Consider the following 16,691-nt stretch of genomic DNA (forward strand, 5'->3'; position numbering starts at 1 on the left):
CCTGGGAGGGGTGGGCATGCAAGAGTTATGGGGAGCACACATCTCTATGCTGGCTCTTCACCAGCCCTGTGTGTCTGTGAGGAAGATAGCCCCTGAAACAGGGCTTTGGGGGGCAGAGACACTCAAACAAGAGCTATTGGAGAGGAGATACATAGGGCTAGGGGAAAGAAACATTGACAAAGGGGCTGGGGGAGATCAGACATTCACAAGGAGCTGAGAAAGAGTGGATATACACTCCCAGGGGTTGGGAGGGAGTAGACACACCAAGGGCTAAGGTAGTGGACAGACTCATTCAGCCCTGGAGGAGAGTACATACAATAACCAAGAGACTGACACACTCAGGGCTGAGAGAGTAGATAGATTCATCTAGGGCTGAGGCAGAATAGAATCATTCACCTTGGTCTAGCGGAGAGCAGACACAGTCACACAGGTACTGTGAAGCATAGCCACAACTCCTCTAGGCATTGGGGAACACACCAACACAGGAACGTGGGAATAAGACATGTACCAGGTGCCCCTCCAAGTCTAAGAAGGATGGGGAGACTGGGTAGTGAGGGGCAGACACACTAACAAGTAAGGCAGTGGAAGTTGAAGAGGAGATGTTGGCTCTTTATATGGAAAAGTTTTCCCAAAGAGGAATGGGCTTTCTACTGGACTCATCATTGAAGGTCTTCAAGCCAGATCTGGTTGACCATTGTGGAGGGTGTTCCTTTTCAGGGATTGGGTAACCTTGGTGGTTCCTTCAGTTCTGAGATCCAATGGTTATGTTGTTTGTTTGTTTGTTGTTGTTGTTTTTCAAGAATGGCTGCTCTCCATTTGAGTCTCTCATAAGTCTGTCTGTTTACTTAGAGTACTCTGCATACTTTCACCAGCCTTGTATGATGATGTCTATCGACCCTGTATATGGTGTCCCAAAAGTCTTAATGCAGGTAAGTTACCTAAAGAGATCATATGATTGGATAGTGAACTCTAACATATGTGTGTATATGTATGTGCATAACTATGCATGTGTATGTGTATATATAGTGTATACACATCTATATACATATCTATTAAACTGTGAGATATATACATGTATATATAGTGTGCATAGAGAGTATAAATAATACATATTATACATAGTGTATATAGAGTATATGAAAAGTGTGAGTTGCTTATATATGCAAATATAGGTGTGTTGTGTGTATATATAGAGAGAATATATATCATATATATACAGTGTGTATATATCTATTCTATACATATGAAAAGTGTGAATTGCTTATATATTCATATAAAGGTATATGTAGTATGTATAAAGTATATATCTATAGTATATATAAAAAGAGTATGTATCTATTCTATATACATAAAAAGTGTGAGTTGCCTACATATGCATATATAGGTGTGTGTATATATAGTATGTGTATGTAGAGTATATATAGTGTGCATATATATAGTGTATGTGTATAGAGTATATATCTATTCTCTATATATGAAAAGTGTGAGTTGTCTACATATGCATATATAGGTATATGTATCTAGAGTATATATAGAGAGAGATAGTATATATATACAGTATATTTATATAGAGTATATTTTTATTCTACATATGAAAAGTGTGAGTTGTTTATATATGTAAACATAGGTGTGTGTGTATATATATAGTGCATGTAAAGAGAGAGTGTGTATACACACACACAAATATATAGCATGTATAGTGTTTTTATCTATATTATATATATGCAGCTCGCATTTTTCCTGAAATTATTTCTCTTGAGGTGGAATGATAGATTGGAAAGTGTACTAAGGCTGGAGTCAGAGAATCTAGATTCAAATCTCACCTTTGACACTACCTTGGGTTTAGTCCCTTTGGGCCTCAGTTTCCTTATCTGTAAAATGAGAATTGGATGGCCTCTGAAGTCCCTTCTAGCTCTAGAGCTATATATTTCTTATGTGAGTTCAGAATTTAATTTTAATTTTCCCTGTAGAATTTCAGACCATGGGATTCTCCCTATTCTTTGAGTTCTACCATGCATGGGATTGTAGTGGGGTTGAGGTCAACAGGAGCCTAGTTCTTTGAGCAATCTGCTGTCTGGTGCCAGCCCTCTTGGATGCTTATAGAACCTGGTTCTAGGCATTGTAATGATCCTCCCCTCCACTTCAGAGCATGTGCAGGTATTCTGCAATTATTTCCTGTCTCCTTATGGTATGATGAAGAAAAGTCTTGTTATTGGCTGCTGAGCGGGATCTGAGTGAGTACTAAAGACACTAACATGACAAATTATTCTCTCCCTTGTGGTAGAATGAGATAAGAGGTAAACTGTAGGACTGACATGTGGTCTTGAACACATGGTACCTTGTTTCTTTGTGTTTGTTCTTTTTACTTTCAGGGGATTGAAGGTAGGAGACAGAATACATTACCTTATGAGCTTAGAAAGGTTAGAAGAGCCATCAAGGGACCAAGAACTGGAGTTCATACCAGAGTTTTTCAACTGGTGGTTCCAGTGAGCCAGAGTAGCCCTGAGAAACAATCTACTTGATCCAACCCAACAATGGAAATACCATATGCTACAAGCAGGAGAGTGATTCTATCTATTCACCAATAGGAGCTGGATATATCTAGAAACATGTGTGTATGTGTGTGAATGTATACACACATGTGTGTATGTATGTATATATACATATATATGGATATGTATATCTACTTATCTATATATGGCAGCATGAATGTTTATAGCAGCCACTTTAAGCTCTTCTCAGGAACTGGGGTAATAGAGAAGAAAGCGTGCTCTAGTTTGGGGAGGCAGGGGGAGGGGATGGGTTTGTACTTCTGTTCTCGACTTATCTTCTCAGCAAATGTCCCTTTGAAAAAAGCAAATTGTGGGGCAGCTAAGTGATTAAATAAATAGAGCACCTGAGAAGGACCTGAGTTTAAATCCAACCTCAGAAACTTGACATTAGTTGTGTGACCTTGAGCAAGTCACTTAACCCGTGCCTTCCCCCCTCAAAAAAAAAAAAAAAGAAAAGAAAAAACCTAATTGTTCTAGTCTAGAATTCCTCTTGGGAATCCCCATTTGGTAGCTCACTCCTCCTCTCCTTCTTCCCCTCCCTTTCTATCTTGGCTCCAGCTGAGACCCCCTCAATACACAAAGTGCTAAAGGACCAAGCTCAGGAAGTACGAACTGGGTCAAGGGGAGTCTCTCTTCCACTATTCTTGAATGGAGGAGGAAAAGGTGTTTCTTAGGGATTTGGGCAGAAATCCTGAATAAATAAATGAAGTCTTACCTGGTATGGTAATGACTGAGAAACTAGAGGTGTCTGTGACATTGGCTGCCCATACAAGGCTCCACTAGAATGGGCAGCTGGGTGGTGTAATGAATAGAGCTCCCAGTCTGGAGTCAGGAAGACTCCTCTTCATGGGTTCAAATCTGGCCTCAGAATAGCTGTGTGACCTTAGACAAGTCACTTAACCCTGTTCGCCTCAGTTTCCTCATCTGTAAAATGAACTGGAGAAGGAAATGGCAAATCACTCCAGTATCTTTGCCAAGAAAACCCCAAACGGAGTCACGCAGAGTCAGACAGGATGGAAATGACTCAACAACAGTCCAGACTCTGCTAGAAAAACCCAGTTCTCCATGTTAAATGGAGAAGAGGATTCCATCTAAGAACAGAACACCACCAACCCTGTGAACTTCCAGAGTATCAAGGCCCAGTGTGAGAACTTTCAGTAGAAGTTTAGGTATTTCCATTTTGAGGATACAGCTGGAGCCTGGCAAACACTCCCACCACTCCAAGAGCTTTCTTGAAAATGGCTGAATTCTGAGGTTCATACAAAAGAGTATATTGTGGAATTGCTAGTGCAAAAACAATCCCAGGCCACCTTGCCTGAGGACCTCTGAATCCTAGCCCAGAGTGCAAATGTCTACATAACTGGTTAAAATGCCTACCATGGGGGTGTCTAGGTGGCGCAGTGAATAGAGCACCAGCCCTGGAGTCAGGAGGACCTGAGTTCAAATCCAGCCTCAGACACTTGACACACTTACAAGCTGTGTGACCTTAGGCAAGTCACTTAACCCCAATTGCCCTGCCTTCCCCCCACAAAAAAAAAAAAATGCCTATCATAGAAATCTTACTTTGCTGGGAAGAAATAAGACAAAGAATTATGCCCAAAGGGCTATAAAACTGTGAATCCCCTTTGACCCAGAAATATCACTACTAGGTCCCAAAGAGATCAAAGAAAATAGAAAGGGACCCATATGTACAAAAATATTTATAGCAGTTCTTTTTGTGGTGGCAAAGAATTGGAAAATGAGTGGATGCCCATCAATTGGAGAATAGCTGAACAAGCTGGGGTGTATGATTGTGATGGAATACTGTTATTCTGTAATGAGAAGCAGAATGGTTTCAGAAAAACCTGGGAAGTCTTATAAACTGATGCAAAGTAAAGTAAGCAGGGGGACATTATACACAGGAACAACAATATATTTTCTTGGAGACAATCGGAATTAAGTGACTTGCCCAGGGTTGTACAGCTAGCAAGAGTCTGAGACTAGATTTGAACTCAGGTCCTCCTGACTCCAGGGCCACTGCAATATTTTAAGAATGATCAACTGTGAGGTGGCTAGGTGTCACAGTATAGAGCACTGGCCCTGGAGTCAGGAGGACCTGAGTTCAAATCTGACCTCAGACACTTAACACAAAACTAGCCATGTGACCTTGGGCAAGTCACTTAACCCCAATTGCCCTGCCCTCCCTGCTCCAAAAGGAAAAAAAAAAAATCAGCTGTGAAAGACAAAAAGACCCAATATAATGCCAAAGCACTCATGAGGAAAAAATGTTCACCTCCAGAGAGAGAACTGATGAACTCTGAGTACAGATTGAAGCATACTTTTTTCACTTTATTTTTCTTGGAGTTTTTATGTGTTTTCTTTTTCCACATGTATAATATGGAAATATGTTTTGCATGACTTCACATGTATATCATACTGTTTGCCTTCTCAAGCAGTAGGAGAGGGGCAGGAGGGATGGAGAGAGTTTAGAACTCTAAATTTTAAAAAATGAATGTTAAAATTTTTAAATGCAATTGAGAAATATTTAATTTAATTAAATAAAAAATATTTTTAAAGAAATAAATCCCCACTGATGCCACAGCCACTTCTAACAATGATGTTATAATGATGTTCCTCTGTTTTTCTTGGAAACTGTTTGAAACTGACCAAGTGAAAGTTTACAACCACGATGTTTTCTTTCCTCTGAAGCTGCTGCAGAATTTCTTCTAAAGGCATAAAATCCAATATGGTATATCTGCCATGCAGTTAAGCTGCTACTTGGGGCCCTTCTTGACAGTCTGAATCTTTTTATTTTATTCTTTTTTGATTTACTGAATGCTTGAGTACATGATTTTGGGGAGTCCTGAGTAGGAGTCAGTCCAGCAGCCTAAAAGTTCCATTAACACAGGGCACGCAGAATTTTCCTGTACAACGGTTTCCATTTTGCTTAATAGGCACAATTACTTGGATTTTAGTCACAATTTTATAGTGACAATTTTATAGTGAATTTTTTTAAAAAGAAAAAGAAAACAACTAGCTGATGTTCATTGGTTAGATGTTGATGCCATGTTCATTTCCAATTGATATTAGAACGGAGAGAATGAGGCCTCAAGCTAATGACATCAGAAGAACAATTCCACTGCCCTTCAGGGGGTACCCCTAAAATGTTGAGGGGGAGATTTAATCAGCTGAATTGAGGACTTGCTAGTTTACATATGGATCGAGAGAGTGCAGAGTCTCATATAATATATGATATTATATCCAACTATACCCTTTTTATCTATCATAAACTCTCAGAAAAAAATGGCTATTTCCTCCCAAGATTTCTACAATTTCTTGCACCAGATCCCAGATCAAAGTGGACTGGCCAATGAGGTCTCAATCCTTGGAGCATGCTCATATTTGCCTTTCCTGGTGGGTCATACAGAGCATGTACAATATTCCCTGCCTGTTTCCAATCCAACATGCGGTTTTGGTGAGGCTACTTCCACCTGTGAGTAATTGTGTGGCTGATTCTGTGGGATGATGAAGAGTCTTTTGGTTGGCTGAAGAAGTGAAGGCACTGATTATTCTGGAGGCATGGAGCTGGGCCTGATTTTGAATACAAAAGAATTAGTACCTCCCACCCCCCAGTCCCTTTGCACTATTCCTTCCTGGCAACAATCAGGGCAAGGACTGCTTTGGGATCCTGGGCTGGCGGGAGGGACAACACCTGTCCTATCTCCCATCCAGCCACCATGTGTCTATGATTGGAGCCTTTGTTTCTTTCCTATTTGTTCTCTCCTGATGGTAGGAGAACGAGTCTTCATAGATGACAGGTGAATTCAGGAGATCCATCAGGGCCACTGAAGAGGTCTCACCAGCAACTAGAACAGCTGTCAGTGCCAGCTGAATCTAATCATGAGCCCATGTAGTGATTTACTTGACCCAACCCATCGATGGACTGACCCATCTGTAAGGAGCCAGCTAAGCAAGACAGTGATTCCACACCTAAATCTAACTTGGTGGAAATTCCACAAAAAGGAGAAAAGGACTCCTAGCGCCAAGAGTCTCAAATTGCTCCCCAGCCCTCCATGTTCTCTACATGTGGCCCTTTGAATTAAGCCATCCCTTCCCAAGGACCTGGTGTGTACAAGGGAAGGGTTCACCTCCCAGTTTTAAGGTGGGGAGAAAGAGGTTGCTTTGTAACTAGTGTTTTTGCTAAACCTTCTCAGTAAATATCTTTTGGTAAAAGCTAGTTGATATCAACTGGTTGATCTTATATTGGGGAGTATTCTAGATGAAGGTTTGGGAATAACAATAATAGAAACCTCAATCTCTTAGGACTATTCCTAGAGCCCTGAGAGGAGAAATTGTCATTCCCCTTGGGAAATAGGCTTTCTCCTAACCTCCTAGTTGGTAGAGTAAGCCCAGAGAGGGTGTTACACATAATTCACCACCATATCACATCCAGTCATCTGCACCATTTTCCATCTGCCATTTTCCATCTGCCTTTCCTGTCTCACTTCTCCCACCTGGACAAACATTCTTTACACCAGACCTCCAGAATTTATGTCCCTTATGACCCTGGAAAAGTTTACCTATTCATCTTTGGTGCTCCCACTCTGAAACTCAGCATGACTGTACAAATTTACCTAACCCACTATATCTAGTTGGACACAGATCCTAGACCAGACTATACTTCATCTTTTTATCCAATTTATCTGCCCACCCAAGTTGTCTCAACATCTGCCTATTGCCCAGTACCTACCTCTGCCTCTTTGACTTTTTGTCCCTTGCTCTAGGCACAATAATCAAATCAATAGTACCATTGTTCCATTACTTCTGCAAAGCTCCAGTTAATTTCCCTAAGGATTAACTCACCATCCTGATGACTCCCCAGAAACTTCCTTCCCCAGGCCATTGTGCCACTTTTTAAGTACTGTCTTCCCCTATTATGTATGATGTAAGTGATATGAGAATGAGAGAAAAGATGACTCAGTTTGTTTTTGTATCTCCAGCACTTTGCACAGTGCCTTGGTATACAGTAAGCACTTAATAAATGCTTTTCCTTTTGTTCATTTTATTTTGGTCACCAGTTTCTCCAAATCAGTCAGAATCAGATCCAGTATAATTGTCTTCCTCATTACTTTCTCCATGTTTTGAAGAATGTTATTACTATGACAAATTTTGAATTTAACAGATAATTCTCTATCAGAAAATAAGCTCCAGAAGCTAACCAGATAATGTAAGTCACTCATCACAATCAATCGGGCATTTATTACATGTGCCAGACACTATGTTAGGTGAAACACATACAAAAGTGAGACAGTCCCTGCCTCCAAGAAGCTTGTATTAAACTGGGGAGACACAGAATGCTTACACATAAATAAATATAGGATATGTAGATACAATAAACACAGCGCTATGGGTGGAGTGACACCAATAGCTAGGGGTAATGGGAAAGGTGTCTGGATAGAGATAAAGCTTGAGGTGAGCATTAAAAAGAATTAAGGGTTCAAAGAGGGAGAACATTTCAGGCATGGGGAATTGCTTATCCAAAGGCTTGAGACAGGAGATAGAATGTCGTGTACAAGAAAACCCAATTATGCCATTTGGACTGACGTCTAGTATAGATGAGGGGGAATAATGTGTAATCAGCCTAGAAAGGTAAGTTGTAACCAGACTCTGAATGACTCTCCACATTAAACAGAGGAATTTGTGTTTTTTTCCTGAAAACAATGGGGAGGTACTGAAGCTTCTTTATCAGGGGCATTAACCGATCAGACTTACACTTAAGGAATTATGATCTGGCAGCTTCATGGAAGATGGATTTGAGAAAGCTTTCTGAAGGAGACATATGTGTGGGCAATTTCAAAAGCAATTAAGTGTCAGAACCTTCTTGACAAGTTTAAGGAAAGGAATGACCAAGGCAAACAGCCTTTTCTGAAGAGGGTAAGGTAGTATCATAGTTTGATGATACTACCATGTATCATATTTCTATACTAGACTTGTGATGTTTCTCAAATTCATCATCTGCTTCCTCCTTATAGACAAGTGGTCTGTAGCATACTCTCACTATAATGCTGTTTTTGTTTCTCTCTCCATGGATCCTTTAGGCTCTTAGATTTAGAACAGAAGAGATTTTAGAGATCCAACACCCTCATTTTACAATTGAGTCAAGTGAGTTCCAGTGAGGTTAAATGGTTTGCCCAAGTCCATAGGAGTAGTAGAGTCAGAATTTGAACCCAAGTCCACATCCTCAAAAAATTCTCCATTTTGCTTCCCTGTTCTGGTTCATGAATTTCCTCACATAAATACCTCTCCTTGATGTACAATGCTACTCTGGTACCCCTTTTATCTAATTTGTTATTAGTCACATCTTGCTAAGTCTCAGTGATGCCTTATTTTGATAATTCAATGCATTTGTGATCTTACTAATATGGTAGGTAGTCTCTTCCATGGTGTAGATCACAGCCTCTTGTCTAGGTCTTTCCATGAAGTCTCTATAAGGGGTCCATCCTGCATCCTGGAGGTTTTCCTCTAGGGTTCTTGACCTCACCAATGGAGCATGTGGGCTTTCATTGGTTAATACTTATAGGCCTACCTCTTTTGGGGTTGTATTTCTCTCCGTGCTATTTCTCTTGAACTATTCTTCATTGTTAATATACTGCAGTCTATTCATACTCACCATTGCCCTTTCAATAACTCTAAACTTGAACTCTTTGGAGACTGTGGTGTTCCATGACTTACAGCCAGATAGCATTATTAAAAGTATAATGGGGGTGGCTAGGTGGCACAGTGAATAGAGCACTGGTGCTCAAGTCAGGAGGACCTGAGTTCAAATCCGGCTTCAGACACTTAACACAAAAACTAGCCGTGTGACCTTGGGCAAGTCACTTAACCCCAATTGCCCTCCAAAAAAAAAGTATAGTGAAAAACAGGCTTTTAATTCAGGAGGCATTTGAGGTCATTAAAAGTACCACAAAATTTCCCAAACATAATCCAGTTTATTCAATGTTCTTATTAATTCTGGACCCAATTCATTGTTGATAAACAATGTATCTGTATTTTTTACTGTATCTGTATTTTGTAAATGTATATGTACTATTATACAGTATCTGTCCAAGATAGATGAACTAATAGACTAGTTCTATGGGCTATTCATCCAACTGTATACCATAGATTAGATAGGAGTTCTTCTTCTACTTGATTTTTCCTATATGGATGGCTAGAGTGAGCTCTTTTGGATGATAAGGAATCCCACTCAGAAGCTCAGAAACATTCCAGTGCTTTATTCAGACATTTCAAATGCCACCTAGAAACAGAAAGGCCTTAATAACCTTGATATCCATAGGAAATCATTCTTCCATTTGGGCTCTGTGTTAGACATTCACAAAAATGTCCAACATCCATCTTCATGTAGCTCCCATTCTTTGGTGAATATATGTCTTCTTGTTTTTATGCCTTTCTTACTATTAATACTCAGAGGGTCCTCAAACAAAGCTGTTTGTTATATCTTTCAAGGAATCTTGTATGATTTTAATACATACATGGAAGACACTTCATTGAAGAGGGCCGTTAAGATAGAATTTGGGTCCACTAAGTCAAATGCCCTTTTTTTAATAAACAGGTTGTAGTTTGTCCTTCATTCTCAAAGAGGACCATGATGTCAGGGAGATTATGACATGACTCACAATTGAATTGGATTTGAGTGAGGGAGGGCTGTGCAAAGTTACCACTTCACTTTCTCCTCCAGAGCCATCTGCATCCAGTAGTCAAACATCAAACTGAAAATGGCACAAGACGCAGTGGGAGACCTTGTTTTTTTTAAGCTATGGTCTTTTCAAGTTCTCACTTTGAATGAGGCAACACCCATTCAGTGAATAGGCCTCTTTAAGAAGTGAGTCAAGGGAGGGCCCCTTTAATAAAATCAGTCAATCAACAATAAACACAAGAGGGGCGGCCAGGTAGCACAGCGAGTAAGAGCACCGGCTCCAGTGTTGAGAAGACCTGGAGATCGAATCCCGGGCTCAGACACTTAGCACCCACCCAGAAACACCTGGCCGTGTAACCTTGAGCAAGTTACTTAACCCCAATTGCTTAGGGGCGGCCAGGTGGCTCAGTGAGCAAGAGCACCAGCTCCAGTGTCGGGATGACCTGGATCAAATCCGGGCTCAGATACTCAGCACCACACCCAGAAATAACTGGCCATGTAACCTTGAGCAAGTTACTTAACCCCAATTGCTTAATAAAAAAAAAAACAATAAACACAAGGAAATAAACATTATATGCTCTACATTTCTCAGTCAATTGTGTAATGCTAAAGTGTGGTCTATGATCTAATATAATTTGCAAAGTCCTTCTTGTTCCTGTGACAAACCTTTGCCAAGGTCAAGGATGCCTTACATGCATTTTTGATACATGTTTAGATTATTCTAATAAAATTTTTGTAGGAGATAGAGACTGAACCTGTGATTTCACTGATATAGGGATAGGAAAATAGCCATATGGATCAGTGGTTATTGATATTTTCTCTAATTACTTTTTCAGTACTAATGTTTGTGATAGTTTCCAAGTTTTTCTAAATATTCTGCCCTCTTTTAGATATCTTGAGAATCAATTCTTTAATACTTTCAAAATTGGATGGTCTTCAGCATGGACCTCCTCTTTGTATACCTGCTCTAGTCCAGCTGCTTTTCTAATCTTTATTTTCTCTAGTGTAATTTCTCTTTCCCTATGCATCACATTGGGGACTATAATGCTGGAATATGAATGTGTTGGTTCTGATGAAAAAAAAAAAGTCTGCTCCTGAAATATTTACATATCTCTTCCATTCTCACCTACTATCTTCCTTCTAGTTTCATCTTTAAATTTTCTCAGGCTAATTGAGTAAGATGGGTCTCTTGCTAATGTTTTTCTCTCCACTGCCTTCTACCACTTTCTGCTTTTTGATGAGGTTTATACCATCATGGCCATAATCTTCCATCATCCTCTTTATTTTAAGATTTTACAAATGAATTTATATTTTAAACTACTGCTGCCCTCATTTGAAGAGTCATATCTCTGTGTGTGGCAAGGAGAATAAGTATTTGCTCTCTGACACAGTTTTAACTTCTTTCAATCTCTTCATTGGAGTTACCAATTTATACCAGTGAAACTTCCTAAGCAAATGACCATAGTTTGTGTCACTGTCTATTCTTTTATCCATTTCCCATTTTTTCCATCAACAGATTATTTAAATAGGTCAGACTGAAGTTACCTCAATTGCACACCATATTTTCTTATTTTTAGTCATTCTTCTAATCAGGTATTGATTTTTCTCTTTATTTTAACTAGTCAATGACCTGACTGTAAACAAAGAGCTGATTCAGTAATAATCCAACATAGCTAATAAGGCATTTCTTGTCAATATATTTAATAATATAATTAATACAAATAAAATAATTTAATGTCTTGAGATGCTATTCAGTGCTTACTGTGTAAAGTACCTCCTGGCTCTCTTCTTGAAAATTATTCATAACATAGAAGCATGAGAATTTTATGTAGTCTACCAGCCTCTGATCTTTCTTGTTTCTTACTCCTCAATCTTATTTTCCAACATATTTTCCATTGTCTATGTCTACCTTTACATTGAAACCAACAAGTATTAAAGTACATTGATTTAATTTTAAGGGTCTTATAGAGTTTTTTTGTAGAATTTCTCTTCCTCCTTATCACCTCCAACAGATGTTGGAGCACAACTTGCAATTTTCTTCATGTTGGTCATTTCACAAATGTTTGCCATGAACACTAAAAAACAATATAACCAAGCATTCCATGAGATGTAGCTTGTTGCTTCTAGATGAATGATAGCACTAATTCCTTCATTTGCCTTTCCAGAGCTATCTCCAAGGAGAATCTGTGAGCCATATTTCTAAGTAGCTACAGCCTTCTTTTGCCTTCTGCTTTCATTTATAGCAAGAATGTCAAGGTTGACATATTTCAATTTCTCCAGTTGTACATCCACTTGGCCACTGAACAGGGATCATATATTTGTTAATTAACAGTTAAATTACCATTTATTGATGGTCTAAAAACTGTGTGATTCTTAGCATCTCTGCCCTATTTTCTGTCACTCTGCAATTGTCACTGCAAAGAGGACCACATAAGATTGAAGGATATTTGTATTTTTCTTTGTTTCATGGGTCACCATGGCCAAAGAATTCATCACTAAGTGTCCAGTTTATTAGAAACTGCTACAATTTTCACTCCATTAATATAATCTTCAAGAAGCCAGGATCAGCTCCATGCTCTTCTAAGCATCATAGGAGCACATTGTGGACAAAGTGATGCTTCCCGCTCATTCAGAGCTGGATGACTTATGGCTATCTCAGTACCCCTTATCAGGGAGTTGCTAACTAATATGACTCATCTCTTCTTCCTCTGGTCAGTATTGGATTATCTTTCTCCTAGTGAACCCATGTACCTATTGTCATTTATTGGAACATGAGAAGTTTCCTTCTCCTTAGAAGGTCCATATCCATCATCTATGGAAAAAGTCTCATACCCATCACATAGCTCCAGATGTTCAGTGATGGGTCCTTCTTTCCTTCCCTGTATGTATCCCATTTCCATCCTACAACCTTCTGACACAGGTCAAACACCTCTGACTCTTAATGTTATTTTTCCTTTTTATTTTCCCCCAAAGAGTAATTTTTCCATTCTTTCATAGGATCATGAAACTAGAAGAAAACTTGTAGTTCAGTTCCTCATTTTAAAGAAAAAAAGGCCCAATGTGGAGTGACATGACCAAGATAACATATGTAGTAGGAGCAAGATTTAAACCCAGGTCTGTTGATTTCAAATCCAATAGATTTTCCACTATGCCACATCATCATCTCTTAAACAATCTTTCGTTTTTGCTATTAAGCAAAGGGACAGAATATTTCTTTTGGACTTTTACCTTCGCCTCCAGCCCAGTAGATAGACTCATGTACACATAGCGATTATTTATCACTGGAAGACACACACAGTGCACCCCCTGTAGAAAATCATCCTATTCCTCCATTCTTGCTGAAAATGGAAAACTTCATGTCTCTATCACTCTTGCTATAACCACATGGTTGACTCTTACTACTAACTGCCTGTTAGCTGTACCATGGCTTATTTGTTCCATGGAGGCTCCTGAATGAGGCTTTCACTACAATAGATCCTCCCTTCTTTTTCTGGGCCTTTTCCAAGGACATTTGATGCTATTTGTTCACTTGTGTTCACAACTGCTAGATTCTTGCCAATGCCCTAATACAAACAGAAGGTGCCTTCAGTTGTCTTTGTAAGAGGGTCCCATCTCCTTTCTCTTCTCTCCTTACCCTGCTTATCAAGCCCCAGATATCATTTACCTATATCTAGCTATTTCTCTGAACCAAGATCTTCTGTTCCCATTGAACTCCAACCTTCTTCCTTTATTCTCCTCCACAAATTCTATGATCCAATGATACCAGCCTCTTTGCTTTTCCTGGCATATGACACTCTATCTCCTGAATCTGGGCCTTTTCACTGTCTCTCCCATGCCTAGGATGCTCTCCTTCTTCATATTTACCTTGGCTTCCTTTAAGTCTCAGCTAAAATACTGATTTAGGTAAGAGGTCCTTTGGGGCTCCCCTCAATGCTAGTGCTATCCCTCTCCGATTACTTCCAATTTACCTTGTATGTCTCTTGTTTGTATATAACTGTTTACATGTTGTCTCCTTCAATAGGATGGAAATCCTTTGAGCACAATAAAAGGTTGGGGTTTTTGCCTTTTTTTGTATCCCCAGCACTTAGCACAATGCTTGATACATAGTGAGTACTTAATAAATGCTTTTTTTACTTGACTTGACTTGACCCATTGACCTCTGAGCAAGTCTTTATATCCACTCACATTACACTGTGGAAAAAAGGAACATTTGAAGAGATTGGGCAGCAATCATATTCCCAGGCCAGGGAGGGGAAGTAAATACACTCAAGTAGCTCTGGGAAAGGGGCAGACACAATTATGAGGAGGGGTCAACATCAACCAGTTCAAGTTCTGGAGCAGAATTTTTCAATGTGTATTAAAATTTACTCTAGTGTTCATGCCGTTGATCCTGTAGTTTAACTTTGGGGAATATTACCCCAACTAAGTAATTTTTAAAAAACATTAATTTGTACAAAGGGAATTTTCATAGCAGGACTGTTCATAAGAATGAAAAATGAGGAACAGCCCCATACCCCACACTAGGGTCTAATCAAGCAAGCCTTGGTCTCAGCACAACACTAAAAACTGTATGCCTCTGACTAATGTGTGGGTTGTGTCTGTCAGTCCCATTTGAGACACTTCAGTTTTGTAAGACTGTGAGGATTTGAGAGCACATAGATTCCGGAAATCCTTCAGTAAGTAATTCAATTAAACTAATATTTATCCTTTTTTTCCTAAGTGTAAAGCACTGCACTAGACATAAGAGATTCAATGCAATATTGACCTCTGCCCTCAAAGAGTTTACATTTTACTGAGATGTGCACTGTGTCAGGGAAGTAAATACAAGCTAATTTGAGTAGAAAAATAGCACTAACAAGATTGGGGAGGAGGGGGGAATAGATCACAAAATGATAGAATCATAGGATCTAAAAGTTGTAAGGGAACTCAGAGGTCTTCTAGCCCAGCCCATACTTAACCTCTTCACAGCAATCCCAATAGGACAACAGTTGTTTCTATTTTGACCAAAAACCCTGAGGGTCTTATCCCAGATCTATTTTTTTTCTTAAAGAGGCCATTCTTTGCCTCATTTCTTATTAAACCTTAATCACTGAATGGGCACTGCCTCAGTCAAACTGAAACCTGTTAAATCTTGAAAAGGGCCAAAATCCTCCCCAACATCCTGCACCATCTCCAGTCATCCTGATCCATATCTGGCCATTGGTTCTAGATGACTCCAGATGAGAAAGTGAGGCTGGAGATTTAGCACAGCCCTCCCTCACTTAAATCCAATTCACTTGCATATCATGGCATCACCTCCCTGATGCCACAGTCCTCTTTGAGAACAAAAGATTAACAGCAATCCCAGAAGGAAAACCCAGGACCTCCTGAAATAGCACATTCTAACTTTAGATAGCTCTAATTGTTAGTGCATTTAGTGATACCTAAGCTGAGACTTGAAGGAAGACTCTCAGGATTCTGAGAGATGAGACAAGAGTGCTTTCCATGTATGGGACACAGTCTACATAAATGCAAAGAGGCAAAAAATAGAATGTTGAGTTTAGGGAGCAACCAGTAGTACAGTTTGGCTGGACCATGAAGTGCATGAAGGGAAATAATGTGAAGTAAGATTAGAAAGAGATGTTAGAGTCAGAGTGCAGAAAGCCTTGAATACCAAAATTAGGAATTTATATTTTATCCTATGGCAACAATCTTATACTGGCTAAGAAATAAAGTGGTGGATCAGTGAAATAGATTAAATACACAAGACACAGCAATTAACGACCATAGTAATCTAGTTTTTGATAAACCCAAAGATCTTGGCTTTTGGTACAAGAACTCACTACTTGACAAAAACTGCTGGGAAAACTGTAAAGTAGTATGGTAGAAACCAGGTGTAGAACAACATCTTATACTATATACAAAGATAGGCTCAAAATAAGTTAATGATTTAGACACTAAGGGAGATGCCATAAGCAAATAAAGAGAGTAAGTTATAGTTTGCCCGTCAGATCTATGGAGAAAGAAAGAATTTATGACCAAACAAGAAATAGAGAAAATTACTAGATGTAAAATGGATCATTTTTATCATGTTAAATTAAAAAGAGTTTGCACAAACAAAACCAATGCAACGAAGATTAGAAGGAAACCAGAAAGCTGGGGAACAAGCTTTACAGCAAGTGTCTCTAATAAAAGCTTTATTTCTCAAATATATAAAGACATGAGTCAAATTTATTAGAATACAAGTCATTTCCCCCATTGATAAATAGTTCAAACTCAACAGGCAGTTTTCAGATGAAGAAATCAAAGCTATCTATAGTCAGATGAAAAAAAATGTTCTAAATCACTATCGAATTGAGAAATGCAAATTAAAACAATTCTGAACTACTCCCTCATACATATCAGACTGGCTAATGTGACAGAAAAAGAAAATTATAAATATTGAAGAGGGATGTGGGAAAACTAGGACATTAATGCACTGTTGT

The sequence above is a fragment of the Petaurus breviceps genome, unplaced genomic scaffold (genome assembly GCF_028583685.1).
Source record: "Petaurus breviceps papuanus isolate PSGF00001 unplaced genomic scaffold, PetGlider_PUasm1.0 37, whole genome shotgun sequence".
In the NCBI taxonomy this organism is placed as follows: Eukaryota; Metazoa; Chordata; class Mammalia; order Diprotodontia; family Petauridae; genus Petaurus; species Petaurus breviceps.